Below are 27,896 nucleotides of genomic sequence, written 5' to 3'. Positions count from 1 at the left end.
ACCATTTCAAAATCCATTTATTATATTGTTTACAATGCAAATGTGGACTATCTTTGCCACTAATTGTTTACAATCTGATAACAATTTTGGTGAAAGCAAAAGAATAAATTCAGCAAATATTAAAAAGAGGTCTTTGTCCAGGCACTCCACGGTTTGCTGTATTTACGTCCTTGCTGGTTGTGTTTTTTCTCCATCTAATGTTGAGGGTGTGCTTCATTTGATCCTCTCTTTGCACTGTATCCCAACAACCTTTGCTCATATCAATACTCACTCAGAAGCTGCAGAAAGATAATGACATATCCAACACACTTTCAAAGGTTTTTTTTTAAATGGAGAGCGAGGTATTTAGTATTTTTAATAAGTGTCTTCACTACTATTGAGTCAGTTTCTTTGTTCATATCAGAAGATTAATTATGCTGTCAGGCACTTTCAAGGCCTGCTTAACAAAGATTCACTGATATAATGCTTTGCTTTGCAATGCCTTTTTTCTGCATAGCAATCAAAATCAGCACTAGAAAGTGCAAAATTCATTCCAAACTGGAAGTGCAGCATCACCTTATTAGGTGACAACAGCAACAAAGCAGCAAACAATTTGTTCTCAGGTTCAGGAGCTATGTCCGAAAACACCATTAAAACAATGACAAAAAGATATTTATGCTTAGATCTCTAACTCGACTCGCATGGTCATAAAGCAATGCTGATGGATTGCATGAATGTGAACAAATTATATTAGTTTATAACTATGGCGCATAAACACGCAAACAGCTGAAATAAGGGTTTAAATCACAAAAAACTTTCATTAACTTCTCTACACATTACATTAAGCACCCATCAGAACCGACACTTAATAAACATCGGATTTTATTCTTTTCCATTCTTTCTCTACTAATTGGAATACTGTTCATGCTATAATCTACATACTGTAGACATGATAGTACAGCTCTAAAATGTGCATCGGTGATGATCTCAATCAATGGTATTTTATTCCTGAAGTAAAACTATTTGTTGAGAGGTTGTCGATTAATGAAGAGTCAAATTTGAAACATTTCTATATCTATCTAATATTTTCAGCTCAAAATGTATGTTAGTGCATATTGTTCTATGTACATATAAGAAAGCTAAGTTGCAGTAGAATGTCCTGGAAGAAAATCCTTCTGTTATCCAGCACTGGAATCTTATCACTCATGGTGTGTCTGTGAGGTCAGTTTACAGCTAAGCTGCTGGGTGGGGCAATACGGATGAGAACCCAACTTGATAATATTTGTCTGAAAGAAGATGGATGTCTGGCACTGTCCTATTCATGAAGCAGGACTCGTATCACCACTGAAAAGCATTTTGATTTTATTTTTGTCATCCACTATCACCATCAAGCACTGGCAGGCCAGAGATGACATAAGTTAGATGTGGTTTAAGATTCTTTCTACACTGCCTCGACAATGGAGTGGACTCAAAGCTCAGAAAAAACATCCTGAACTACATCATCAGGGATATGCCTACTTGTCCTTGTGCCACTTTAAGAGAGTCTGCCAATCATTACATGCTGTTACAGGTTTTATTTTGGGGCTTGAGACTAACAAATTGATATCACTAAAGATTCTTACAGTAATTAACAACACAGCAGCCTTTCATGCCATCAGTCTGGACTGGATTTGAACCTAGGTTACCCAGTATCCACACTACAGAGAGTGTTTCCTGATAAGGGGCCCTAGATGCACCCAGCTGGCAAAGTCCGAAACTGCCAACAAGTGCCTGTAAGTTTCACAGCACTAAACTCTTGTAGAGGCTTTGTAAAGTTCTTAAAGTCTCTTACATTTCAAATATAGTCATAGCCTTTTCTCATTCTATGCTCCTAGGTTCGATCAGAATTCTTCCGAATCACATCTGGGGTTGAAGAGAATGACCTTTACAGGGCTATTGCAACATTAAAAGGGTTCCAGGGTTTCACAAAGGAAGAGTCCGGGGAGGGGGTGGCGGGTGGGGGCAGGGGGATTTTGACAGAGAGTGGAGTTTAAAGGTTAATGTTGAGAACATCACAGTACTGATCAGAGATAACAGGAAGGTAGAATGATCAAAGGAAGAAAATTAAATTCATTGCATTGTGTAAAACGACAAGATAAGGATCCAAAAAGCACAATTTCAAAATATACTAACATATATCAATGAGCTTAATGTTAACAGTTGTCCTGTTGAATAAACTGGAGACATGTACAATCCTGTGACTAGAGCTTTATCCCACAGATACTATACACAGAAAATGACAGAACAAGATAGGGAGAGTTTAATTTTTTTTAAAGTTTTCACATGGTAATGGAAAATTAAATAAAGGGGAGTGAACCAGTTGCAATGCATGGTGGGATTTATTTTACCAATGTCAAAGATCAATACTTCACAAGTAGTGTAATGTCGCATTTGTTATACATTCCTAATCTATTTAAATATGGCAGAAACGATAATAAAGAAAAGCTTCATCATTTTCTTCTGCAGCTAAGAACTCAGATCCCCTGTTGTCACAAGTGCTCATTTCTTCTGGAATCGCCTCCATTTTTGGTCAGTTTTATCTGTTTCTATTTTGTATTCTACAGCAGCAACACATATTTTCTCAGTCTTCTTGTGCCACAAGAAATTTGCAGCTAAGGAGATCTTCACGGAGCTTAAGAGATGTTTTGGTAGTCACTGTGTTGCCATTAATGACTGCAGTGCAGTGTAAGCAGTAGTATTGTCATGTGGCTCTGATATCACTAATATCACATCTGTGTAATATCAAATCGTACTGACAATAGTAATAACAGATGTGCATTAAATATATATACACTAAGATGATAAGATCAATACCAGCAACATGCTGATTCACTGCAAAGAAATTAAGCTCTTGTGATTCACTGCAGGGACTGACTTGATCCAGAAGCTACATCTCAGAGTGTCTCTAAAACTTAAAAGAAATTCCCACAGAAATAGGATTTGCACTAATGGTTCACTGCTAACATTCCTTCACTCGCTCACAAACTGTCAGAATGCACAACTGAGATTTTCACACTTGTGAATTTGATGCATAACACAGCATTATCATTGTACAATCGTTAATAGAAGTAATGGGTTAAATTCTACAGCTGTCTGACCCTGCTTATCAGCAAGGGATCATACTGAAGTAGAAACCTGATGTTTCATATAATGTATCAAAGAATGTATACTTTATATTTTACACCTCAAATGGCAACATTTAGAGGCGTTTCTGATTTCAGTAGTCAGTGATTAAAGATAAAATCCATGTAATATAGCTTCTACGTTTGACACATTCTAACCTAGGAGAGAGGTGACCCGGTGAGACAGTGCCAGAGGACAAGTGAAGCGAATCTAGTCACAAGAAATAACAGGGTCATAAGACATTGCTAATGAAGTCATAGCAACTGGTGTAGAGAGCCAATCAGACAAAGCGACAATCTGTAATTGAGGATTATAATTAGCAGAAAAAATAACATGCCTTAGCTGGATTCTAGGGGAGCTGGTAATGAAATGAATGATTGGAAATTACAAAAACAGATTCCATAAGATTAGTGCAAATACCAGAACAAGGAAGAAATCTAATTAACAAAAGGTAAATGTGTCCATAATCCGAAATAAAAATGCAAAAATGATTGAGCAGTGCAGAGGTATTTTGTAGTATAGCAGCCTGATATTATGTACATGTACAGAGATTATGCTTGTTTTCTGTACAGATCAAAAGTGATTCTATCTGAATAATAAAAAAATTGTTGGTATGTGTAGGCTAGGGATTAAAAGAGCTCTTTTTCTTCTGGTCTCAGTATGAGAGATCACACAAGAAGGCTTTTCAGTTGCTTCCAAGAAAGCAGCATGTGAAACTTAGCCCAATATATCACCACATTTTCAGCACATTTAAAATACAGTTTAGATTTGACAAAGTCAAATATATTTAGATGCTTTTAAATAAGAACAATTTGATTACAGCAGGATCCCATTTTGTGAACCAGAGTACCCTATCTGAAAATTGTAACCCCGTTTCCTTTCATGAATTTAAACTTTGCTATCAAGAGCCTTTAAGCTCTCAGACTGTGTAATTTGGCCACATCATCCTGCAAGTTACCTGCTTTATCCTTAAGCAGGCACATTGAGTAGAAATGATCGGCGAGCTCTAATAATTAGTGTTTGGGAAGGTAATATGCCTTCGTTTCTTTTTGCATTTCCCTGCTCATTATTATTAAACTGACAAACAATAAATTAAACCTAAATAATGAAACATTTTCACATAAAAAAATAGGTTGCTGAAGATTTTTTTCCTAATGAAACATTCAACCCATAGCCTGTTATCTGCTGTACATTATTCATTTTACAGGACTGTCAAATACTTTGAGACTAAGAGCTGGAAATATGCTAAAAATATTTCTGTAATCATTTTGGTTAGTCCTCACTGCTGTAGCTGTTTAAATTAAGCATTAAGTCAATGCTGAAAGTTCTGAAGAGTAGTGATAATGACTATTTTCATGGGAATTGCAAAATAAAGGAAAACAACCACTTCATATGGAAGTCCTATGACAGCAATATCTTTCTTGAAGGTATCTTCACAATATTTTGTTCAGTTAAAACTTTTAATACTTTAATAGCATAAAATTTAATTCAGGTGTATCGTCATCTAATTGTGCAGTGAACATATTATTTGATAGCAGGCATATTATGACCACTCAGGAACTGTTTGATTCTAAACAACTGCTACATATAAATATTAGTATAGGATCACTAAACCAAATCTACACAAATACACCTATATACAATTTGGATGTACTATATTCACGTCAAAGTTAAGACACAACGAAACTGTCACCAGGTTCCATTTCCTCTTGATATAAAGCCTGATTTTCAGCTGGTCCGTGGCAGTATCTCCTGAGGTGTGTGTGCGATATATCAGATGCTATGTGCAGATATGTCTATTCCCACCTTGCCAGCAGTTTTGAAACCCTGCCATGTGTCACACAGAACATATGGGTGGGTAACTGAGGACATTAATCTGTAGACATGCTGGAGTGAGGAGGATGAGATGGCCCTAGCTTCAACCCCTGCCTAGTGTTATATTAAGCAATCTCAACTTTCTAAAAGGCCAATCTGGCCAATTGTGATGAACAAGTCTACGGTAATATTTACCATGTATTACGTTTAATGCAGTGTCTGAAGAGATATGTTTTCTTTAATCATATAATTCAGATCTTCCCACCATCTCCTCACGACATATTTCCATGCGATGTGACTGATAAGTTCATTGACTTGGCTATAGATCCAGTTCTATATCTTCCTCCCTGACCATATAGGAAGGGCTGTTGCTTCCCAGCATTGAAAGCATCTTCCTCATGTTTGTCATAAAAATTTCAGTTAGTTTGCTTTACCTTGTGGCAATTTCTCACCAGTATTTACCATTTTTAAATGCCCGTGATGAATGTATTGTGATGCAGGGCTTTATATACACTGAAGTCCAAATAAGCACCAATGTACTCATTTCCTTTGATCCGTTATGCATAATCAGTGTATGGTGTATGTTCTGCATGAGGTGAAGAAAATTTAACTTTAGTGCATCATGCTGAACAAGGGCCACCCAGATGCAGGTCACATGATAAATGACCATAAACACAGAAAGACTCAAATTCAGGCTTTTAGTCTATATTGGTCACAACCGTCATATGATATGCAAATTTTGATTGGAAGCAACTTTCTTTTGCCTGTAAATGATCCCACTGTGTATCTTACTGGACAGTTCTGCTCTTGCAGGGTTTTTAACCAAACATCTGCCGTAAACTACAGTATTGTCAACAAGATGTTTATTTAATTCCATCATGTTTTGTTAAACTATATTTCGGTATTCAATAAATAAGTTAACCCATTTAATGCTAAATTTTGCACAAAGCTTCCTTTATTATCAATGGGAATAAAATGAGCCACTTTTGATGGCAAAGTGTTAATGTTGACTCCCGCATATATAAGAATAATGTTATTGCTTTGATTCTTGGCCTATACAGGATAAAAGTCCATGTGCAATACACTGGATTCAAACATTGCATTCAGGATGCTCATGCTGTACATGTGTGGAATAAATCAAATTATTATGAAAAAAATGAGACTACACAGTTTCACTTGCTTTTTATATTGAAAGACCAAAGATTAATGTCCAGGGTAAGTAGCAAAACATACCCCTAAATGCTAACTGTAAAAGGTGAGAACTGAAGTAAGTTTTTAGTCATGGTCTAGTCCACAGTGGACATGATTTCACAGCACTGAAGTGCTAATTTGACAATTACAACTTCAAGAGGCTTTGCTTCAGTATGAAAAAGATGTCATCTTGCAAAGCATGTATAATCTTACTGCCAGTCAGGAGTGTAACAAATAACAATTCATTCAAAATATTCAATGCACTGTGCTCCATAGTAATATGTCCTAGCTTGAAACCCCAGTTAGTATCTCACATAAAACTAGTCATTTCTCTGTTGTCTCTTATTATTTCTTACTGCTCTAGTCAGAGCCCTCTGTGTTCACCAGATTAAATCTCCTAGATTTGTATGATAATGTTTTACTTCTATGAATCATAAGTAAATGATGCCACTACATAGGACGCAGGCATCACACAGAACAATGTGACAGTTTTGACCCTGAATTGCTTTTAGCAGCAACAAAAGGGAAACAGCAACTCAAGGGGTGCATGTTTCAGAAACTGGGTGTTACTTTAATTGCTCCAAATAGAACTGCAGATTATTTCATTTTTCTGCTAGTTAAGGTGGTTCTATAGGATTTTGTTAGACTTACCAGCAGAAAGTTGGCCAATCAAGAACCATTTACAATAATAAAAACAGAAAATGCTGGAAATACTCAGCAGGTCAGGCAGCATCTGTGGAGAAAGAAACAGAGTTAACGGCCCTGAATTTCCGATCTGAGGCTTCCTGCGGGCGGATGCCTCCGATCGGAAAAAAATCTACGAACTTACCTGCTGGTTCCGTAGATCCTGAGGCTTGCGATCCTGGGCCTCTCCTCTTTGAAATGTGTAGAGGCCCAGGTATCCCAGGGGTGCATGCGGTTCGCAAGCGCCCCTGGGATCACATGGGCTAGGCGAACCAATGAAAGAAGGGACAGAACTGTCAAAAGTATGAATGGGGATCACATTTAAAAACACACTTAAACATTAAATAATTTTTTTTATGACATATTTTAAATTAATTAAAATGCCATTTAATTAAATATTTTAAACAAAAATTTAATTTTTTGAAAAAAATTATTCAATATTTTTACAGGGCTAAAAATAAACTTAACTTTTTTAAGAGTATTTTTAATTTATAAATTAGTGATCAAATTTTATTTTTCTATTTTTTTAAACTCTTATGCTGGTAAAAGCAGGCCTTATGTCTGTTTTTACCAGGCGTAAGAATTTGACAGGCTTTCAGTGGGCGGAAGTTGTGCAAAAAGCGCAACTCTCCACCCGCAGAGGCACTTTTCTTGGATGATCTATCGAGAGCATTCTTGACAGGTCGCAAGTGCCGGGTTTCAGCGCATGCGCTTTGCATGCCTGAAAACGGCACTTGCGCGGCCTCTACGGGCACATACGCACCTCGTACGCACCCGTGAGGGTCGGAAAATCCGGCCCAACGTGTTTCAGGTCAATCACCTTTCATCAGAATCATTTACAATAATACTTGTTTCATGCTTCTCAAGTAGCTTAACAGCCACTTAAGTAGTCAAGTAATAGCCAGGGCTTTACTGCAGCTCCAGACAGCAGGAACCTCAACAGAGTGGATTTGTACAGCCCAGTTCACTGGCATGACCACTTCTGAATTTTGAAAGGTTGATCTATAGATCTAAAGGCCCTGGTACTTAAGTATTTGCTGTAATGTGTGCAATCAAACCTCCAAGTTTGTAAATCAGAAGCAAAGATTAAACCACAATTTAAGTTTTAAAAATTGTATGCATCAACTGCATGTATAATTTGCATTAAAATTACATTTAAATATTAATTTATTGGTTAGTTCTGTCCTTAGATGTCACAATTTAATTTAAAAAAACTTTCAGATTTTTGAATTCCCACCAGCAAATAATTTTTTTGATTCTTGGGATGTGGGCGTCATTGACAAGGCACACAGTATGGGACAAATTTCAGGCATTTGGAGCGCCTGAGTAAAACAGCATATGCTAATGAGCAGCCTAACACCTGTTTTAGGTTACTTTCAAGAAATTGGGCTGCCCTGAGCAGAGCAGGGCACTGGGCCGCTCAGGCTTTCTGGGTGTGGATGTTGCCTAGGAACCGGCCATCACTGCAAAGGTAAGTTTCATTTTTTTTTAAATTCAGGTGGACCCAGGAGGCGCTGGAGTGCTCCTCCCAACCCCACAGCACTCCTGCTGGCCACTGCCAGCTGCGACCACCCCGCCCCCCTTGCCACTTACCTGAGGGCCGCTGCCAGTGTGGCAAGTGGCACGAAATTCATGTGTTGCAATGAGCGAGCTGCCTGTTAAGGTACGACAGATGCTGGTAGCTCGCCTAAATTATTGGGACGAGGCCCAATTTCGACCGGCCTCAGGCCTCCTGGGTGGGGCGTGTGTTGCCTGTGCAAAAACGGACCCAGACGAATTTCTACTCCATAATGTTCATACTAGTCACTAGGAGAGAGGGTTTCAAAAAAAAAATAAGCCAATGAGGAGAAGCCAGATTTGAGGTAGAATAAATAAATGCTGCACATTTTAAAAGAAAAATTTTAGGTAAGTTGACATTCTTACCCATTTTGAATTGTTTTCATTTTATATGAAGTACGTCCTGCCCTTCGCCCATTTGCTAGAAACTGGTTCTAGAGGTAGAAAATGTTGGCAAGACAATCCAGGAACAGACTGCTGTGTGCAGATAAGATCTGCCATTAACAGGTCTTATTTGCACACAGTTTGAGCATGGCTTTCCGCCCAACAAAGTGGGAAATGGCACAGCAGAGCGCACAAAGTGACCACCCAGACAGATTCCTGCTGGCTCCCATCCATTCTCAAACTGCACTAATTAGGTTGAGGGGAGATAAAAATTCAAACCAGTGTGCGGACAATAACTGTGCTGGGGGCAAAAGCTATTACCCCATGTGCAAGTAGCGTTTACACACCGGGGGCGGGGAAGGGGGAGCGGGGCGAGGGGTTGGTGGCTATGAGCAGTTCTGTATCGCTCACTGCTTGTCCATTTTACTGTTGCCATCTCTTGACTGCAAACACAGCGAATCCGTCCTCAATGCTCATCTTTAAACACTCCAAACCTTTGTGTCTTTTTATAGATCTTGCCAAGATGCATATGTTTATGCTATCATTTCTTCCCCTGAACTTAAAAGAAGGATTTGTTTCAAGTAAAAGTAGGTTGCATTCACACTATCAGTCTTCCAGGGCAACAAGCCACGCACAGATAATAACAGTATAAACAGCTTGATGTTGCTATTTTTGAAATCCTTTTATTATTCACTGACTAGCAGAGATTGTGTAGCCTGATGCACTTAAATGGCAACTGCTCAAAACAGGTAGTGTCTCCTTAATTAAACTATATTAGAAAGCTAACACTAAAAATAGTAATTTAGCATCACATCATCAAAAGTGAGGGTTGAGAGCGTCAGAATGTAAAAAGGCTGTTAAAGATTACTCGGAGGAAGTAACAAAGACAGATCGTGTAGCGTTTAGAAATTTGTATAAGAAGGCAATTTCTGCCTGAAGATGGAAATACTACCCATGTTTCTCATCAGACTAATCGTCTTGAATTCCAAATACATTTGCTATTTAGATTTATTGAGCGTGCCACACCTAGCAACAACTGTCCTTGCACACACTACTGTGTTCAGTGAAACAGCAGTGCAACAGCACAGGGCTAAAAAAAAACAAGTAGGTGCTGCACACTGGAGAGAGGGCGCTGATTACAGATCACTAATTTGTTATGCACTTCAGCAAATCAGCAGTGATTCATATGACAAATAAGGAGGAAAAATTAACAGCTGTCACGGTGTGATGTGTTAATTTCCTGACAGTCTCAGCACTGAAGCCAATTACTGATTTAAGGGCAGTAGAGAAAGCCCTGCTCGAGCTTCTAATTAGGTGCTTTCAGGACTAAAAGGATAAAAGTGAAATAAGAGAAAAAGAGTCAGGTAATCTGCACTCAATGAAACGTATATATATATTGAAGGCGTACTCAGAGGGCCAAGCTGAAGTGTGTTTCACCGTACAATATAGATACAGTTATGCTGCTTCAGTTCTGACCTAGTGCTGTAGTGCTCCATGTAGTAATTCTTGGATACATCAAGCCCCGGGGTTTACATTGCCCTCTTATCCAATAGCCCAACCTACCAGATGTAATCTAATAATAATACCTTTGTTTAATAGTGTCAACACCCATTCATCATGGTGCTTCAGAGCAAGCAAACTGGGGACTTTAGCAGCCACACTGCTTACTGGGCATAACTATTTCAGAAATAGCTGCTGGAAATTGGGATGAAAGTGGGCATCTGGATGTTAGTCTCTATTATCAAGCAAGTCAAAAAAAAACTGTGCCGCAAAGTCTCTCTGATCTTCCTGGGGGTTTTAGCAGAATATCTATAACCTGTTCCATTAAGATCCTGATGGATTAAATGCTGGTACAGCTTTGTACATGTGCTAAACACAGCAGAGCATGTCCTGTCCTGCCTTGAACCCTCCTTGCTGACAATGAAAAAAAGCAGTACAAAAAGAAACCCATTGTGGAGCATGTTTTCTGAATGAGCTGGGTTCAGAAGTTGCACCAACTGTCATTTTCCTTATCTGTTTACTTTATATAACCCCCTTTCCTAAATTACTTCAAGAAGAATCCATAGTTAACCTAGATCGCCCGACACCCACTCATTTCATGTGACCAGGTGACTACAAAACATGAGCAAATGCACAGATTAATTTCATTCTTTAACCTTCCTAAAGCATCTCCTAGCATAGAGTCGCAGACAGCAGATCATCATATGATTTATAGTAGTGACCGCTGCCTGCATCTCTCAGGCTAATGACACATACACTAAAGTCATTGATTTGTATGAATAGCCTCCGCTCTTCATTTATCACAATTTAATGTAAGAGTTTGCAATGCAGAAAAATTTCACAAGGGAAGCTTGGACCCACAGGACTGACTGCTGTGGTATTCCTGAGGTTACAAGTCATTTGCTGCTGTTTTTAAATGATGTTAACCCGCAAATTTTCAGCAGTCATCGCTGATTATAAGGGAACATTCGCATAGTCACCTACAAAGCATTAGGCTCTTATTTCAGTATCTGCAGTAATGTTCAGCAACTACTCTCGGTACATCATCTCAATTAATGCAGTACCTTTAGGGCCTTTTTCTGAGCCATTCTAACTTGGTTGTCCATTCTGTCATCAGCACCTAATCAACTAATGATGGCTGAAAATGAGAGAGGCCAATCCCAATAAATCCGTAAGATAGTAATTTCTCTCTTTTAATGCCCTTCTCCTTCGTTCTTCTTCCAGCACATTGCAGTAAATTAATGTCAGACTAGTTATTAGAATAGTGGTGCCACTGCAAGTATTCAAGCTTGATGTTCAAATATTTTATCTCAGCATTTATTTGTCCATAAAATAAAACAGGATTTATTACACCAGTCTTCTGTTTGAAGATCACCAGGACAGAAAATGTGAAAAGTCCTGACTATAAAGATGTTACCCGATAAATGTAAACATGAATACCCATAAAGTGAGATGCCTCTCATGGATTGCCTCCCTTCTTCTTACTGGCGAATTTTCAGGAGGAACTGATCACTGTGATAATTAGAGTCAAGTTTCTCAGGAATGTCTAAAAGCTATAATTTGCCATATTACGATAATTATCTTTTAATAGTATTATGATAATTATTTTTCATCTAGAAATCAACAACAAAATTACAAAACGGTCTATTTAACACACAGTGTTACTGGAATATCCATGTCTCAGAAACACATCTGCTTTTGTTATTGTAATGGTGCATGTAGAACAGTACGAGGACAGAGCAAATCATGTTGAAAATCAAAGTGCAATTGTACAAATGCTGAGGTACCCTTTTCAGCAAAAAAGACGATTATTTAAACAATTTTGGATTTCTAAAAATTTGTTCTGAGGATGTGGGTGACTATGGTAAGGCTGCATTTTATTGCGCCTCCCTAGTTGCCCTGAGAAGGTGATGGTGGGCCTCTTGAACCATTTCAATCCTTGTGGTGATGATAAAGAAAGAACTTGCATTTATATACCGCCTTGCATGACCTCCCAAAGCGCTTTACAGCCAATTAAGTGCTTTTGAAGTGTAGTCACTGTTGTAATGTTAGGAAACACAACAACCAATTTGCGAACAGCAATGTCCCACAAACACCAATGAGATGATGATGAGGTAATCTGTTTGAATGGTGTTGGTTGAGGGATAAATATTTGCCAGGACACTAGGAGAACTTTTTTGAATAGTGCCATGGGATCATTTACATCCACCTGAAAGGGAAAATCAGACTTCAGTTTAACATCTCGGTTTAACAACTCCTCCAACAATCCCTCAGTACTGCATTGAAATGTCAGCGTGGATTATGTGCTCTGGAGTGGGACGTGAATGCGCAACTTTCTGACTCAGAGGTGAAAGTACCACCACTGAGCCATGAATGACACAATGGTGTTAGGTAGGGAATTCCAGGATACTGGCCCAGCAACATTGAAGGAATGGCTATATATGTCCAAGTCAAGATGGTGTGTGATTTAGTGGGTGATTTGGAGGGGTGATTTGGTATTCCCATGATATTGTTACTCATCCTTCTCAGTGCTTAAGGTCACAGAGGAGGGAAGTGCTGTTGGAGTAACCTTGATGGTTGCTGGAATACATCCTTGATAGAAATGATCATTTTTAGAACGTAAGTAATTTTGGTGAATTTTGTGCTGGTCAAGGTGAGGAACATTTTTGCTGGGGAAGGGACCACATTCTGATTTTTGGTATCCACTATTTGCAGATACCACCATGGGTTAGGCATAGCATGGTTAGATGCAGAGTAAAACTCAGCTTCAGTGTGACATTTTTCATTTCCCACGTCCTGTCCTATCCTTGAGTGGGTAGGCAAAGTTAGAGCAGAGTTAAAAACTTTCTGTATGCCCCTGACAGCTAGAATGAGATTGGGACTAATTTCAATAGGACCCTTACAGCCAAGGTTTATTTTCATTCATCTACAGTGACTCCATAATATTGTACATTTATTTGTAATGAAACTAGCTTCAAAAGTATTTCTAATAACACATTTCAAAAATAGCGTAAGCAGTCAAAATAAACAACTAAAACATATCGCATCACATTAAAAAAAATACAAAAATGTAGAAATTCTGATCAATGAAGTTCATGTATAAATATTTATCACATTTCTAATGCATTCTTATGTATGCTTTTTTATGCAGGTGTTAACTTGTTTATTTTAAATGAGTTGGCATCTGTGTAAACATAGTGCATGCGAAAATGTAGTACAAGCACATTAAGGTTTTGGACAAGGAATTTGTGAATTGGAATTTCTGTCCTGAAATCAAGAACATCAGTTTGAAAGAGTCCAAGAAGAGGCCATGTATTAGTTCATGTATTCCATCCATACTCTCCTTTTTATAAGACTCGGTTATTTGGCACTATGTTAGTAAGACTATATTTATGTGTATGCTAGTCTAACAACCAACTAACTCTTTATTCTAGTAAAAGCTTGGCCAAAAATGAAGATCTGGACTTCTAATTGAAAGTATTGAAATTAGAACTTTATGGATGAGGAGCTGCAATAAAACAGTTGCGAACGATTGCAACATAGCATTCTTTCCATTCACCTTTTTCTCCAATTCTCTCCTTGGGCCCAATCTAAAATCACTCCCTATGCCTCTATTGAATTGACTAGTAGGAGGTAGCACAGGCTAACTCGCCCTCTGAATTGTAATTCATTTCCATAAGGAAACATTTGTCCTATGCTTGGCAGCTCTCCCTCACTGTCTGCCTGAGACTTGCAATTGGCTATGTGGAGACTCCAGTGGAGGGTAAGAGTGATTTGGATTGGTTCAATATTTGAATGTGCTGTGCCCTAATAGAGAAATAGGCCAGAACTTTCCCGCTGCCTTGCGTGCAGGTTTGGAGGCGGGTCGGAGTAAAAGTAGCAGAAAATGTGAGCGCGTCGGGAACCTGCCGTCATCCTGTCTTTATTTCGGGCATGTTAGCCAGCGCGGCACAGACCCGAACGGCAGAGGTGGATGACCTAATTAAGCTAATTAAATCCTTGTTGTGAGACCCTTAACAGGGATTTTAACCAGACCTTTTGATTTTCACTGGATGACCACGGGAATCACGCAGCTCGGGGACCATGTCTGTCAGCGGAAGCTCAGTGGCCATTGAGCGAGGTCATTAAGGCAGAGCATGGAAATGCAAATAAATACTCCCACATGACACCTCATTACTTGCCTAAGGGAAAGGCTCTTGCTGACTCCATTTTAAGCACAGGTTTAGGTGGTCTAGAGTTTGCAAGTCTTTTCTGCAACCTCGGAAGCCACTCTCACCACATTGCTAGTAACTATCACAACATTGACAGCCTGCTCCTCTGATCTCTACTTGGCCTGCCGTCTATCACATCAGCATGGGTGCCGCTGATACATAAGAACATAAGAAATAGGAGCAGGAGTAGGCGATTTGGCCCTTCGAGCCTGTTCCACTATTCAATGAGATCATGGCTGATCTTCTGCCTCAACTCCATTCACCGGCCCAATCGCCATATCCCTTGATGCCCTGACTAGTCAGAAATCTATCGACTTCTGTTTTGAATATACCCAATGACTGAGCCTCCACAGCCCTCTGGGGTAGAGAATTCCAAAGATTCACCACCCTCTGTGTGAAGAAATTTCTTCTCATCTTAGTCCTGAATGGCCTACCCTTTATCTTGATGCTGTGGTCCCTGGCTCTAGACTCCCCAGCCAAGGGAAACATTCTCCCAGCACCCACCCTACCAAGCCCTGTAATAATTTTGTATGCTTCAATAAGATCCCCTCTCATTCTTCTGAATTCAAGAGAATACAGGCCTAGTTTATGCAATCTCTTCTCATACGACAGTCCCGCCATCCCAGGAATCAATCTCATGAACCTTCGTTGCACTCCCTCTTTGGCACGTATATCCTTCCTTAGGTAAGGAGACCAAAATTGTACACAGTACTCGAGGTGTGGTCTCCCCAAGGCCCTATATAATTGGAGTAAGACTTCTTTACTCCTGTACTCAAACCCTCTTGTAATGAAAGCCAGCATACCATTTGCCTTCCTAATGGCTCGCTGCAACTGCACATTCACTTTCAGTGACTCATGTACAAGGACACCCAGGTCGCTTTGAGCATCTGCATTCCCCAATCTTTCACCATTTAGGGAATACTCTACCTTTCTGTTTTATCTACCAAAGTGGATCACTTCACATTTATCCACATTATATTCCATCTGCCATGTTCTCGCCCACTCACTGAGCCTGTCGAGATTTCCTTGAAGCCTCTTCACAATCTCTTCCCAACTGACACTGCCACCTAGCTTTGTATCATCACCAAATTTGGAAATGTTACATTTAGTTCCCTCATCCAAATCAATGATTTAGATTGTGAATAGCTGGGGCCCAAGCAGCGATCCTTGCGGTACCCCACTAGTCACAGCCTGCCATCCTGAAAAAGACCCGTTTATCCCTACTCTTTATTTTCTGTCTGTTAACCAATTCTCAATCCATGCTAGTATATTACCCCCAATTCCATGTGCCCTAATTTTGTTCACCAATCTCTTGTGTGGGACCTTATCGAAGGCCTTCTGAAAATCCAAATACACCACATCTACCGCTTCCCCTTTGTCTACTCCACTAGTTACATCCTCAAAGAACTCCAATAGGTTTGTTAAACAAGATTTCCCTTTCATAAATCCATGTTGACTCTGCCCAATCTTACTATTAGTTTCTAAGTGCCCAGTTATTGCATCCTTTATACTAGATTCTAGCATTTTCCCAACTACTGATGTGAGGCTAACAGGGCTGTAGTTCCCCATTTTCTCTCTCCCTCCTTTCTTAAATAGTGGGGTTACATTTGCTATCCTCCAATCTGCAGGAACTGATCCAGAATCTATAGAATTTTGGAAGATGACAACCAATGCGTCCACTATCCCAATGGCCACCTCTTTCAAAACCCTAGGATGTAGGTCACCCGGTCCTTGGGATTTATCGACTTTTAGTCCCATTAATTTTGCTACTGTCTCACCTTGGTCTTTACAATCAGACCAGGATGCACCCCACCACCAGCAGCAGCAGCAACACCACCAACCTTCTCAATAACCTGATGCTGCACAGGACAGAGGGCATCAGCGCAGGGTGCAGCGCACCAGAGGCGATACCCCCAACACAGGGTTTACAGGCAGAGGATGAGCTTCCTCAACATGACTGAGAAGAAGTGTCAAAGGAGGCTCAGGCTATCGCGCCAGGTCATCGCAGACATTTGCACATTGCTGGAGCAAGACCTGCAGCCCAGAGGAGCAGGTGGACACGCCTTACCAGTGGCTGTCAAAGTCACCAGCGCCTTCAACTTCTTTGCCTCAGGCTCCTTCCAGGGGTCTGCAGCAGACATTTGTGGCATCTCGCAGTTGGCCACCCGCAGATGCATCTCATAGGTCACCGATGCCATGTTTAACAAGCAGCCAATTATGTGCCACTGATGAAGCCAGTGTTAGTGAGCATGCACATGGCTTTGTCACTCTGGCTGGCTTCCCACGGGTGAAGGGTGTCATCGACTGCACACATGTGGCCCTCATGACACCCCAACATCAACCAGGAGTGTTTGTGAACTGCAAGGGCTTCCACTCCCTCAATGTGCAGCTCATCTGCAACCATAGGAAGATCATCATGCATGTGTGCACCAGACTACCTGGCAGCTGTCATGACTCTTTCATCCTGCGCCAGTCCACCCTCCCTCAGCTCTTTCCACTGCCAAACACATTTACCGGCTGACTGCTTGAAGACAAGGGCTATCCACTGAAGACATGGTTCATGGCACCCTTGAGGAGGCCAAGCAATGAGGCTGAGGTGCGTTATAATGAAAGCCACATGTCCACCAGATGTGTCATAGAGCAAACAATAGGCATGCTCAAGATGTGCTTCAGATGCCTTGACAGATCTGGAGGAGCCCTTCAATATGCACCAACCAGGGTCTCCAGAATCGTCGTGGTCTGCTGCGCCCTGCACAACATAGCGCAGCAGCAAGAATTGGAGCTGCATGAGGAGCAAGGCGCAGAGTACACAGCCTCTTCAGAGGAGGAGGAGCAGGAGGAACCTGAGGTCCAGATGGCACCAGCACCAGAGCACACTGCAGCCCGGGAGACCAGGGATGGCCTCATCATGGCCAGATTTATTTAACTTCCTGCATTGCACCCATATGGCTGCCATATGCTGTGCCAAGATCCCCCCCCCCCGCCGCCCACCCGCCAACAACACCATAAAGTATCCCTACAATGACAAAGCCATTCCTTTCACACTGACCCCCATGGCTGAAGGTAATGTTATGTCTCACCATTCACTCCAGCTCACAAAGGCACTTCCAAAGTAGCAGACAAAAATGGGCATGACCGGAAAGTGGTGAAAATAAATAGATTTATATGTATAATAACAGTAACGGAACCTTAACAATAACATTTCTTTATACATTCATGTGCTTACCCTTGTGCATCTATTTCTGTGACATTCTTCTTTTACACTTGCTTCTATGAGGTGCAACCCCTTTGTCTTCAGCAGAGGTAGAGGCAGGCTGCTCGCTTCCCTGCTGTGACTGCGTAGACACTCTTGGCGGATGTCCTCTGGGTTTTGGAGCCTCTGATGGCCCTGCCAAAGTCTGCTCCTCCTGCGACTGTGCAGGGGCAGACTCGGCCATCGCGATCTGAGGAAGCATTTGGGGCTCTGACTAAGGGGGTTCAACGGGGGAGAAGTGTGAGCACTTTGATAAGAGCCCCCAATTCCATGTCCCCTCTCAACATTATCCCTCTCATGGGCCACCCGCACTTCCCTGCTAGCAAGGAGATGGAGAGCACCTTACTTCAGAGCAGTGGAGCCATGAGGACCCAATTCGACGTTTACATCCCTCCTAGAGAGGAGGTCTATAAACCTCTGCCATTTGTTCTCCATAGCAAGCATGTGCTCATTTGAGTGGGGCATTAGTTGCTCCATGCAGGTGGCCATCCTTTCCATGGAAGAGCATATCGTTGTCATCGTCTGTGACATGGTGGTGCTCATGTCCGAGATGGATTCCTCCATTCTCTGTCATTTGCAAACATTGCAGCTGAAAAACCTGCCAGAGCCTCACACAAATGTTGCTGCTCCGCCAGGATCACCCTCTTTCTTGATGGTCCCCGAGGCTCAGCGTCTGCACGCAGCTGAGCAGAGCTGGAAGCATCTGCATGCCCTCTGGCGAGGAGTCTCCACTACTGTTCCTGCCAACACCATCTGCTCTTGCTCACTTGTGAAGTGTGAGACACCAGGTGACAACACTACTCTATCTTGCACAGGTCCCACTGAGGCTTGCGTATCTGCGCTTGTGCTGGTTGCTGACGGCGCACCCTCAGAGGCTGGAGCTTCCTCTGAGGAGTCGTCTTCCTCCTCCAGCTGGACAGTGGGGGGGGGGGGGTTCTTGATGGACCTGTGGGAGGGTAAAGTGATGATTTAGAAAGGTTACATTAAGAATTGGGTAATGATACCATAATGCACATGATGAACATTCACTGGCTGCTGACACCAGTCACCATATGAGTGACTGCTGTATGCCAAGCGGCTGTATGAGATGTAATTCTGTCACCAGCTTGCTGACAGGACCCCCTCTCTCCGTCTCTCACCGCCAGCAGCTCTGCAACTCTTGAGACCTCCAGGGCCATCTCCTCTGCTGCAGTTAAGGTACTGAAGGATGGAGGGCCACCTCCGGGTCTCTCGCTTTCCCTGTTGTTGTGGGCTGTCTTCTTCTGCAAGGAGGGAAAGAAGAGAAGTTTGAGTGAGAGTGATGGAATGAGTGTAAGGAATGTGTGGGTTACATCTGTAGAGGGGGACTATGAGGGAGTGTGGTGGCTATGTCAAATGGCCTCTTTCTGTCGTGTTACTTGGTATAATTACATTAGGATGAGGGTGAGTGTGAGGGGTGGTTAGTCAGATGGGGATGTGAGAATGTAGATCGAGAGAGAGGGATGGGTGGATGTGCAAGGTAGGTTGGTGAGAGGAATGATGTGCAGGGGTAGGCTTGGGAAGGCAGAGTGATGGGGATGTGGTGACAGGCACATCAGGATGAAGGTGAGTGTGGCTTTGCACTCACCTTTCCTGATCTTATCAGATCCTTGCTGCTTCCTGCACTGTACCCATGTCCTCCTAACGACATCCCTGCTGTTGACCTCCTCAGCAATTTGGAACCAGGCTCTTTTTGTCTCTTGGGGAGGTCTCTTCCGCCCATCAGTAGGGAAGAGGACCTCCCTGCCTGCTCTGACGCCCTCCACAAGAATATGTAGCGATTCATTGGAAAAGCGGGGTGCTTTCTATTTCTCTGCAACAAGACACTCCTCGCCAATCCGCCCCCAAACTCCGACATAAACGTTCAAATGCGATGTGGCCAAGCTGCTTTAAATATCCCCGCTTGAAATGAGTCATCGATGACTTCATCAGACCCGCACCCTTTAATAGGAAACTTGCATGTCTGCCTTAATAGGGGGCATTATGCTAAAGTCACTCTGAAGAGCGGGCTGATCAATACATCGTGGTATCGACCCGCTATGTGGCCCACACACACCTGACCCGACTCGGTAGGGAAAATTCCAGCCTTAGTAATTGAAATACCAGTTAAGGCAAGGCAGTGGTACAGTACAGTACATTCGAGCACCAATGAGGTGCTGTGTCACTGGAGGACAATGAGCCAGATTTTGCTGGAAACATAATGGCGTGTGAACGATGCACGCCGTTATTAATGGGCAAAACAAAAGCAAGTTCAGGGGATTAAGAGATACGCCATGAGTTGCGAATCTCCAGAACTTGCTGGTTGATTTCTACCGCTCCACCATTTGCTTTGCACAAATGGCATCTTGTCCTTAGCCTCCCCATTAATTTTAAAGAACTTGCTGGATTAATTGCCCATTAACCTCACCACAGAAAGATAAGTCTGCTAATTAAGAGCATAAGTACATTTTTAACGATGTGATAATTGTTAATGCAATGCCAATCATTCTCACTGGTCCTAAAAGGGAACAATTTAAATAGTTCAATCTCATTCCTGCATGTAGTCAATTGTTGTTAGAGATTTTTAAAATGTCAAATTAAATATTTTTACATTTTTATCTTACTTTTCCTTTCTGTTTCATTTTCTCTCTATCTCTTAATCCAATCTTTTTTTCCCTCTATTTCTCTTTTGGTATCTGATTTGACTCTAATTCACCCACTCTAATTTACCCTCTTTGTCATTCCTCACTCTTTAAACCTCATTGGTTAAGGAGACACAGAGAGCTTGGACCTGTGGGAGAGCAGCAGCGCGACCGGCGGCACTTAAAACCGGCGGGTTCAGCAGAGGCGAGGTCAGAGAGCTTGAACCTGTGGGAGAGCAGCAGCGCGACCGGCGGCACTTAAAACCGGCGGGTTCAGCAGAGGCGAGGTCAGAGAGCTTGGACCTGTGGGAGAGCAGCAGCGCGACCGGCGGCACTTAAAACCGGCGGGTTCAGCAGAGGCGGGACCAAATCAACAGCAGAGGAGAGAGGTAAAAAGTAATCAGAGTGTGACGTCACCAGGGAGCAGGTAAGTGATTGGTTGGTGAGTATTTCTCTTTTTTAAACTTAAACTCTGTAGTTTATAGTTACTAGGGTCTTTTCTGGTGTAGCAGGGACTGTTGGTAGACTATACAAGCGCCTTAGAGATATTTTTAATTGGTGATAGTAAATTAATTTAAATTAAGTAAAGGGAAGGTCATGCCAGGTGAGCCCAGCCCCGTGATATGCTCCTCTTGCTCTATGTGGGAATTCAGGGACACTGCCGGTGCCCCTGATGACCACGTGTGCCAGAGATGCATCCATCTGCAGCTACTAGCAAACCGCATTGAGGCGCTGGAGCTGCGGGTGGATGGGTTGTTGAGCATTCACGATGCTGAGAGGTTCGTGGATAACACGTTTAGTGAGTTGGTCACACCGCAGGGAAGGGCTGCACAGGAAGATAGGAAATGGGTGACCACCAGGAGGAGCAATAGAAGCAGGCAGGTAGTGCAGGAGACCCCTGTGACCATTCCCCTCTCAAACAGGTATGCCGCTTTGGATACTGTTGAGGGGGATGACTCACCAGGGGAAGGCAGCAGCAGCCAACTTCCTGGCACTGGGGGTGCTCCTGCTGCCCAGGAAGGGGGGAAAAAGAGTGGGAGAGCAATAGTGGTAGGGGATTCTATAGTAAGGGGAACAGATAGGCGTTTCTGTGGCCGTAGACGTGAATCCAGGATGGTTTGTTGCCTCCCTGGTGCCAGGGTCAAGGATATCACTGAGCGGCTGCAGGGCATTCTGGAGGGGGAGGGTGAACAGCCAGAGGTCGTGGTCCACATTGGTACCAACGACATAGATAAAAAGAGGGATGAGGTCCTGCAGCAAGAATTTAGGGAGCTAGGTGAAGGATTAAAGAGCAGGACCTCAAAGGTTGTAATCTCTGGATTACTCCCGGTGCCACGTGCTAGTGAGTATAGGAATGGGAAGATAGAACAGATGAATGCGTGGCTAAAGGGATGGTGCAGGAGGGAGGGCTTTAGTTTCCTGGATCACTGGGTCTGCTTCTGGGAAAGGTGGGACTTGTACAAGTCGGACTGTTTACACCTGAACCAGAGGGGAACCAATATCCTTGCGGGGAGGTTTGTTAGCACTGCTGGGGGGGGTTTAAACTAACTTGGCAGGGGGATGGGGTACAGAGTGGAGCTATAGCAGGGGGTGATTTACAGCCAAATACAGAGAAAAAAACAAGGCAGAGCAAATATGCGAAGGCAAAAGGGAATATGGCAGGGCTGGAAGGCATCTATTTTAATGCAAGGAGTCTTGCAAATAAGGTGGACGAACTGAAGTTGTTGTTGAACACATGGGAGTACGATATTGTTGCTATCACGGAGACATGGTTGAGGGAGGGTCAGGACTGGCAGCTCAATATTCCGGGGTATAGAATCTTCAGGCGAGACAGAGGGGGGTGTAAAAGGGGAGGGGGTGTTGCAATATTAATTAAGGAGTCAATTACTGCTGTAAGGAGGGATGATATATTAGTGGGTTCCTCTAATGAGGCCATATGGGTAGAACTTAAAAACAAAAAGGGGGCAAGCACTTTGCTGGGAGTGTACTATAGGCCCCCAAACAGTCAGGGGGAGATAGAGGAACAGATATGTAGGCAAATCTCAGAAAAGTGCGAAAATAATAGGGTAATAATAGTGGGGGATTTCAACTTCCCCAATATAAATTGGGATAGTCAGAGTGTGAAAGGCTTAGAGGGTGCAGAATTCTTAAAGTGCATCCAGGAGAGCTTTTTGAGCCAACATGTAGAAAGTCCTACAAGAGAGGGGGCGATACTGGACCTAATTCTGGGGAATGTAGCCGGGCAAGTGGTGGAAGTGTCAGTAGGAGAGCATTTTGGCGACAGTGACCATAATTCGGTGAGATTTAAGGTGGTCATGGAAAAAGACAAAGACGGCCCGGAAATAAGGGTTCTAAATTGGGGGAAGGCCGATTTTAATATGATAAGGCAGGATCTGGCCAAAGTGGACTGGGAGCAGCTACTTATAGGAAAATCCACATCAAGACAGTGGGAGACTTTCAGGAGGGAAATAGAGAGAGTACAACGCCAACATGTTCCTGCAAAGGTCAAGGGTGGGACCAACAAGCAAAGGGAACCTTGGATGACAAGGGATATACAAAAATGCATTAGAAATAAAAGGGGGCTTTTGGCAGTTACAAAAGACTAAAGACGGAAGAAGCCCTAGAGGAGTATAAAAAGTGCAGGGGCGTACTTAAAAAAGAAATTAGGAGGGCGAGGAGGGGCCATGAAATAACACTGGCGAGCAAAATAAAGGAAAATCCTAAGATGTTTTATAAGTATATTAAGGGCAAGAGGATAACCAGGGAAAGGGTAGGGCCCATTAGGGACCAAAGTGGCAATCTGTGTGTAGAGCCAGATGATGTAGGCGGGGTTTTAAATGAATTTTTTGCATCTGTGTTCACTATGGAGAGAGACGATGCAGACATAGAAATCGGGCAAGGGGACTGTGACATACTTGAACATATTAGCATCGAGAGGGAGGAGGTGCTAGCGGTTTTAGCAGGCCAAAAAGTGGATAAATCCCCAGGCCCGGACGAGATGTATCCCAGGCTGCTGTGGGAGGCAAAGGAGGAGATTGCAGGGGCTCTGACACAAATTTTCAGAACCTCTCTGGCCACAGGGGATGTACCAGAGGGCTGGAGAACAGCTAATGTAGTACCATTATACAAGAAGGGTAGCAAGGATAAACCAGGGAATTACAGGCCAGTGAGCCTAACATCTGTGGTAGGGAAATTATTGGAAAAAATTCTGAGGGACAAAATTAGTCTCCACTTGGAGAGGCAAGGATTAATCGGGGATAGTCAGCATGGCTTTGTCAAGGGTAAATCATGTCTGACAAATCTGATTGAATTTTTCGAGGGGGTGACTAGGGGGGTGGATGAGGGAAATGCTGTGGATGTGGTTTACATGGACTTCAGTAAAGCTTTTGACAAAGTCCCGCATAGGAGACTGGTCAAGAAGGTAAGAGCCCAGGGGATCCAGGGTGCCTTGGCGCGTTGGATCCTAAACTGGCTGAGTGGCAGGAGGCAGAGGGTGATGGTCGAAGGATGCTTTTGTGACTGGAAGCCTGTGTCCAGTGGGGTACCTCAGGGATCGGTGCTGGGTCCCTTGTTGTTTGTGATCTACATAAATGATTTGGATGAGAATGTAAAAGGTATGATCAGTAAGTTCGCAGATGACACGAAAATTGGTGGGGTGGTAAATTGCGAGGAGGAAAGCCTCAGGCTACAGGACGATATAAACGGGTTGGTCAGATGGGCGGAAAAGTGGCAAATGGAATTTAACCCTGAAAAGTGCGAGGTGATGCATTTTGGACGGACAAATAAGGCAAGGGAATACACAATGAGTGGTAGGACCCTAGGAAGTACAGAGGGTCAGAGGGACCTTGGTGTACATGTACATAGATCTCTGAAGGCAGCGGAACAGGTAGATAAGGTGGTTAAAAAGGCATATGGGATACTTGCCTTCATTAGCCGAGGCATAGAATATAAGAGCAGGGAGGTTATGATGGAGCTGTACAAAACGCTGGTGAGGCCACAGCTGGAGTACTGTGTGCAGTTCTGGTCGCCTCACTATAGGAAGGATGTGATTGCTTTGGAGAGGGTGCAGAGAAGATTCACCAGGATGTTACCTGGGATGGAGCGCCTCAGCTATGAAGAAAGACTAAACAGGCTGGGGTTGTTTTCCTTGGAGCAAAGAAGGCTGAGGGGGGACCTGATTGAGGTGTACAAAATGATGAGGGGCATAGATAGGGTAGATAAAGAGGAACTTTTCCCCTTAGTAGGGGGGTCAATAACAAGGGGGCATAGATTCAGGGTAAGGGGCAGGAGATTTAGAGGGGATTTGAGGAGGAACTTTTTCACCCAGAGGGTGGTTGGAATCTGGAACTCACTGCCTGAAAGGGTGGTAGAGGCAGGAACCCTCACAACATTCAAGAAGCATTTGGATGAGCACTTGAAATGCCATTGCATACAAGGCTATGGACCAAATGCTGGAAAATGGGATTAGACAGGACAGGGGTGGATGGGCGGCGTGGACACGATGGGCCGAAGGGCCTCTTTCTGTGCTGTAAAACTCTATGACTCTATGACACTGTTGGTCCCATTGTTCACCAAGGTCCCAGATGCCTTGTTGCCCTTGCTCGCAGCTCCAGCAAGTTACGGCGCAAAGATCTTTTGACCTGAAGGGTGCAGAAAAAAGTCTAACTAACCAGGCACGCCACGAGCTGCCCCGCTCCAGCAAGATCCAGCCCATTATTCCAATTTCCCCTTAACTAAATTCCTGTTCTTGACTGCGCTGATGTGAAGAGGCACTGAGCAGAGGCAGGAGTTTCATGTGGGGAGGGGAAGTAAAGCTATGAGGAGGAGCCATTCCTAGAACATTCTCATATGTCTTACAGAGCTGCGTCAGAATTGGCAGAGGCCTGGGTATAAGCTGGCCACTTCTCAGCCACAGTTATATGTACAGCCTGGGGACGCTTTGGGATCTGAGGAAAAGAGATCAAGAAGGAACTTCCATTCAGCTCAGCTGGGGAGCTCTGTGGAAAAGTTTGTTTATGTTAGCTGAAGCAAACAGGCCCAAATTTGAAAGAAAGTAGAAAAAAGTTGCATTTATGTAGCACCTTTCACCTCCTCTGAATGTCCCAAAGTGCTTCACAGCAAATAAAGTACTTTTAAAGTATCGTCACTGTTGAAATGTTGGTAAATGTGGCAAGCAGTTTGAACACAACCATGTTCTACAAACATCAATGAGATACATAACCGGATAATCTGTTTTAGTGGCATTGGTTGAGGGATAGATGTTGGCCAGAAAACTACCTTACTCTTCTTCAAGCAGTGCCATGGGATCTCTTGCATCCCCCTGAGCAGGTAATTTAACATCTCAAGCAAAAGACAGCACCTCTGACAGTGTAGCACTCCTTCAGTACTGCACTGAAGTATTAAGCCTAGCTTATGTCTCTGGAGTGGGGCTTTAACCCCAAACCTCCTAACTCAAAAGTAAGAGGGTTATCATTGATCCGTGGCAGGCACTTAATTCTGGTTCTCCAAATATGGTTTGAACACAGATTAGTGTCTCCTCCCTATTAATACAAATGTTGGAAAGGCAGTTCCTGTGCTGTGGGGAGGGACTGATACTGCTGAAAATATGGCAGGCAGTTGTGTTTAGTAATTTCTCTATTTAAATGGATGCAAGGAAAACGAAGAACTGTGTACAGATATGACCTAATCTCATGGTTGACTTCGGCATATTAATGAGGAAAAAAGAACTGATACATAAACTTGATCTGATTAAGACAGGAGTCCATCAATAAAGCAGGGTCACTTAACTGTGACAATGGAAGATTACTAATAATTGGTAAAACAAGAATGGCAGCCTGCCTTATGTGAGCTGCATGCTGAAATTCCTTCAGTACAATAAGGTTAAAATATCCACTGCGCTCTCAATTCACTGGTGTACTTTAAAATATTTATTTCATAATCCTCATCGTCTGTCAGCAATATTATCTTCAATGCTTGAAAGGAGGGAAGGAAGCTTGTAATGCATTTACTAAACTAGCATTGTAAGAATCTTGCAGGCAAGTATGAGAGTGATTAGACCAAGATGGCTAATTTAAAATAAGCAGCATGAGAAAAGGAATGAGAATTTAAGGAAACTGGTGGATACATCATATTCGCCCGATTGGAGGTCTCAGCTCAATGCTCCCTGGGACCTCTGTCATGTGACAATTTTGCTTTCAGCTGACGATGATAGTTCTATCATATACACATGCCTACGTACACAGTCAATAGATTAATATGAAACTTTCTGTGTGAAAAAAATATTCTGGGATTCTGATAGGATCAGACCTAACAGAATATACCACCTGCATTTCTCTCATTCATTTAATTATTGTAATCTTCTTGTGATAGAATCTACCCAAAGAATGACACATCAAGGCCCCACAATTATTTTCGATTAACTAGAGCATCTCCCAAAGCACTGATCATGGTAAATCAGAGAATACAGTGTTATATCATATAATGCATACTGTATTATTATATAATATAATAAATTGAGTTTTATGCCTTGATAGTCCACTCCTATTGGCCATAAAGGAACTTTTTGCTACTAAGGTGGAGTTTGTTAACCAAGGCCTGTCCCTTTAAGGACACAGAGTGCAACTGGACCAATTATTCCCTGTGAGGAAATAATTTAAATAGACATGTTCTAAGCTCCATGTGTGGCATATGACTGTTGCTGAAGGCGCAGCGCCATACATTGGCAAATTCTTGTCAATACCTGGCTCCTCCCTTTCCTTCTGTGTTGGTGCTTATCTTCTGAGCATGCCAATCCATGATTCTGTTATTTCATCTTAAACATCAACTAGATAAAAAAGAAAATGGTGAATCACAAAACAGGCTTAAATTCAGTCAATCATGCCACAGGTTGTAAAGCAATCATCATAGGAAATAAAACAGCATCTACACAGAGCTCTTTTTAAAATCTATCAGAAGATCTACCTTCCTCAGTTGCATAAGGCCAAATGTAAAGCTCCAACTAGCTCCTGATTGGTATTTTCATCTCCTTTTACAATGTGGACATGAGACTGGTGCCTCATGGAAGGATAATGGCCATACAAAATGCGGCAAGGAAATGCTGCTACTGGCTAGCTGGCTAGCAGTAGATCTATGTGCAGGGCTGAAGTGGCTTTACTTATATACAGTTTTATGGTGTAAGAAAAGATAAAAATGCAGTTTCATGGTGCCTCGCCTGAAAGAGCCTGTACATCCATTCCTCTGTTAATACCAAGGGTGTGAGTGTGCACCCTTGGAGTATTAGCATAACGTTTACTTATTGATCTTACCTTTTCAATGCTCTGGGGTAGAATAATAAAATTGGACACAATTCAGGCCTGCTTACACCTATGCGTCTATTCTTGTGCCAGGAGAGAATGAGGCACTGGCTTATCTGATGCCTGTACAGTAATACATTACTGCCATTCTGTATGAAACTATATGGTTCTGTATGTAAATAGTTTAAAGCAGTAAGAAAGTAAAGAAAAGTGTGTAGTTGTACAGTTT

The 27,896-nt window shown here is 42.6% G+C and overlaps 1 long non-coding RNA gene across 1 annotated transcript; it reads right to left on the bottom strand.

Annotated features, from left to right (window-relative positions):
- On the bottom strand, nucleotides 1-27,779 carry LOC147116531 (uncharacterized). The gene is made up of 2 exons (XR_015078833.1): nucleotides 27,115-27,779; nucleotides 1-278 (listed from the first exon to the last, which is right to left on the bottom strand). It is a non-coding gene; the product is annotated as an uncharacterized LOC147116531 (long non-coding RNA).
- Between the last annotated feature and the right edge of the window lie 117 nt (nucleotides 27,780-27,896).

This window comes from Somniosus microcephalus, chromosome 6 (assembly GCF_052327205.1).
Source record: "Somniosus microcephalus isolate GS21.2 chromosome 6, FLI_Smic_1.0, whole genome shotgun sequence".
In the NCBI taxonomy this organism is placed as follows: Eukaryota; Metazoa; Chordata; class Chondrichthyes; order Squaliformes; family Somniosidae; genus Somniosus; species Somniosus microcephalus.
Note: the sequence above shows the minus strand (reverse complement) of the source record. Positions and strands in the feature narration are given on the sequence as shown.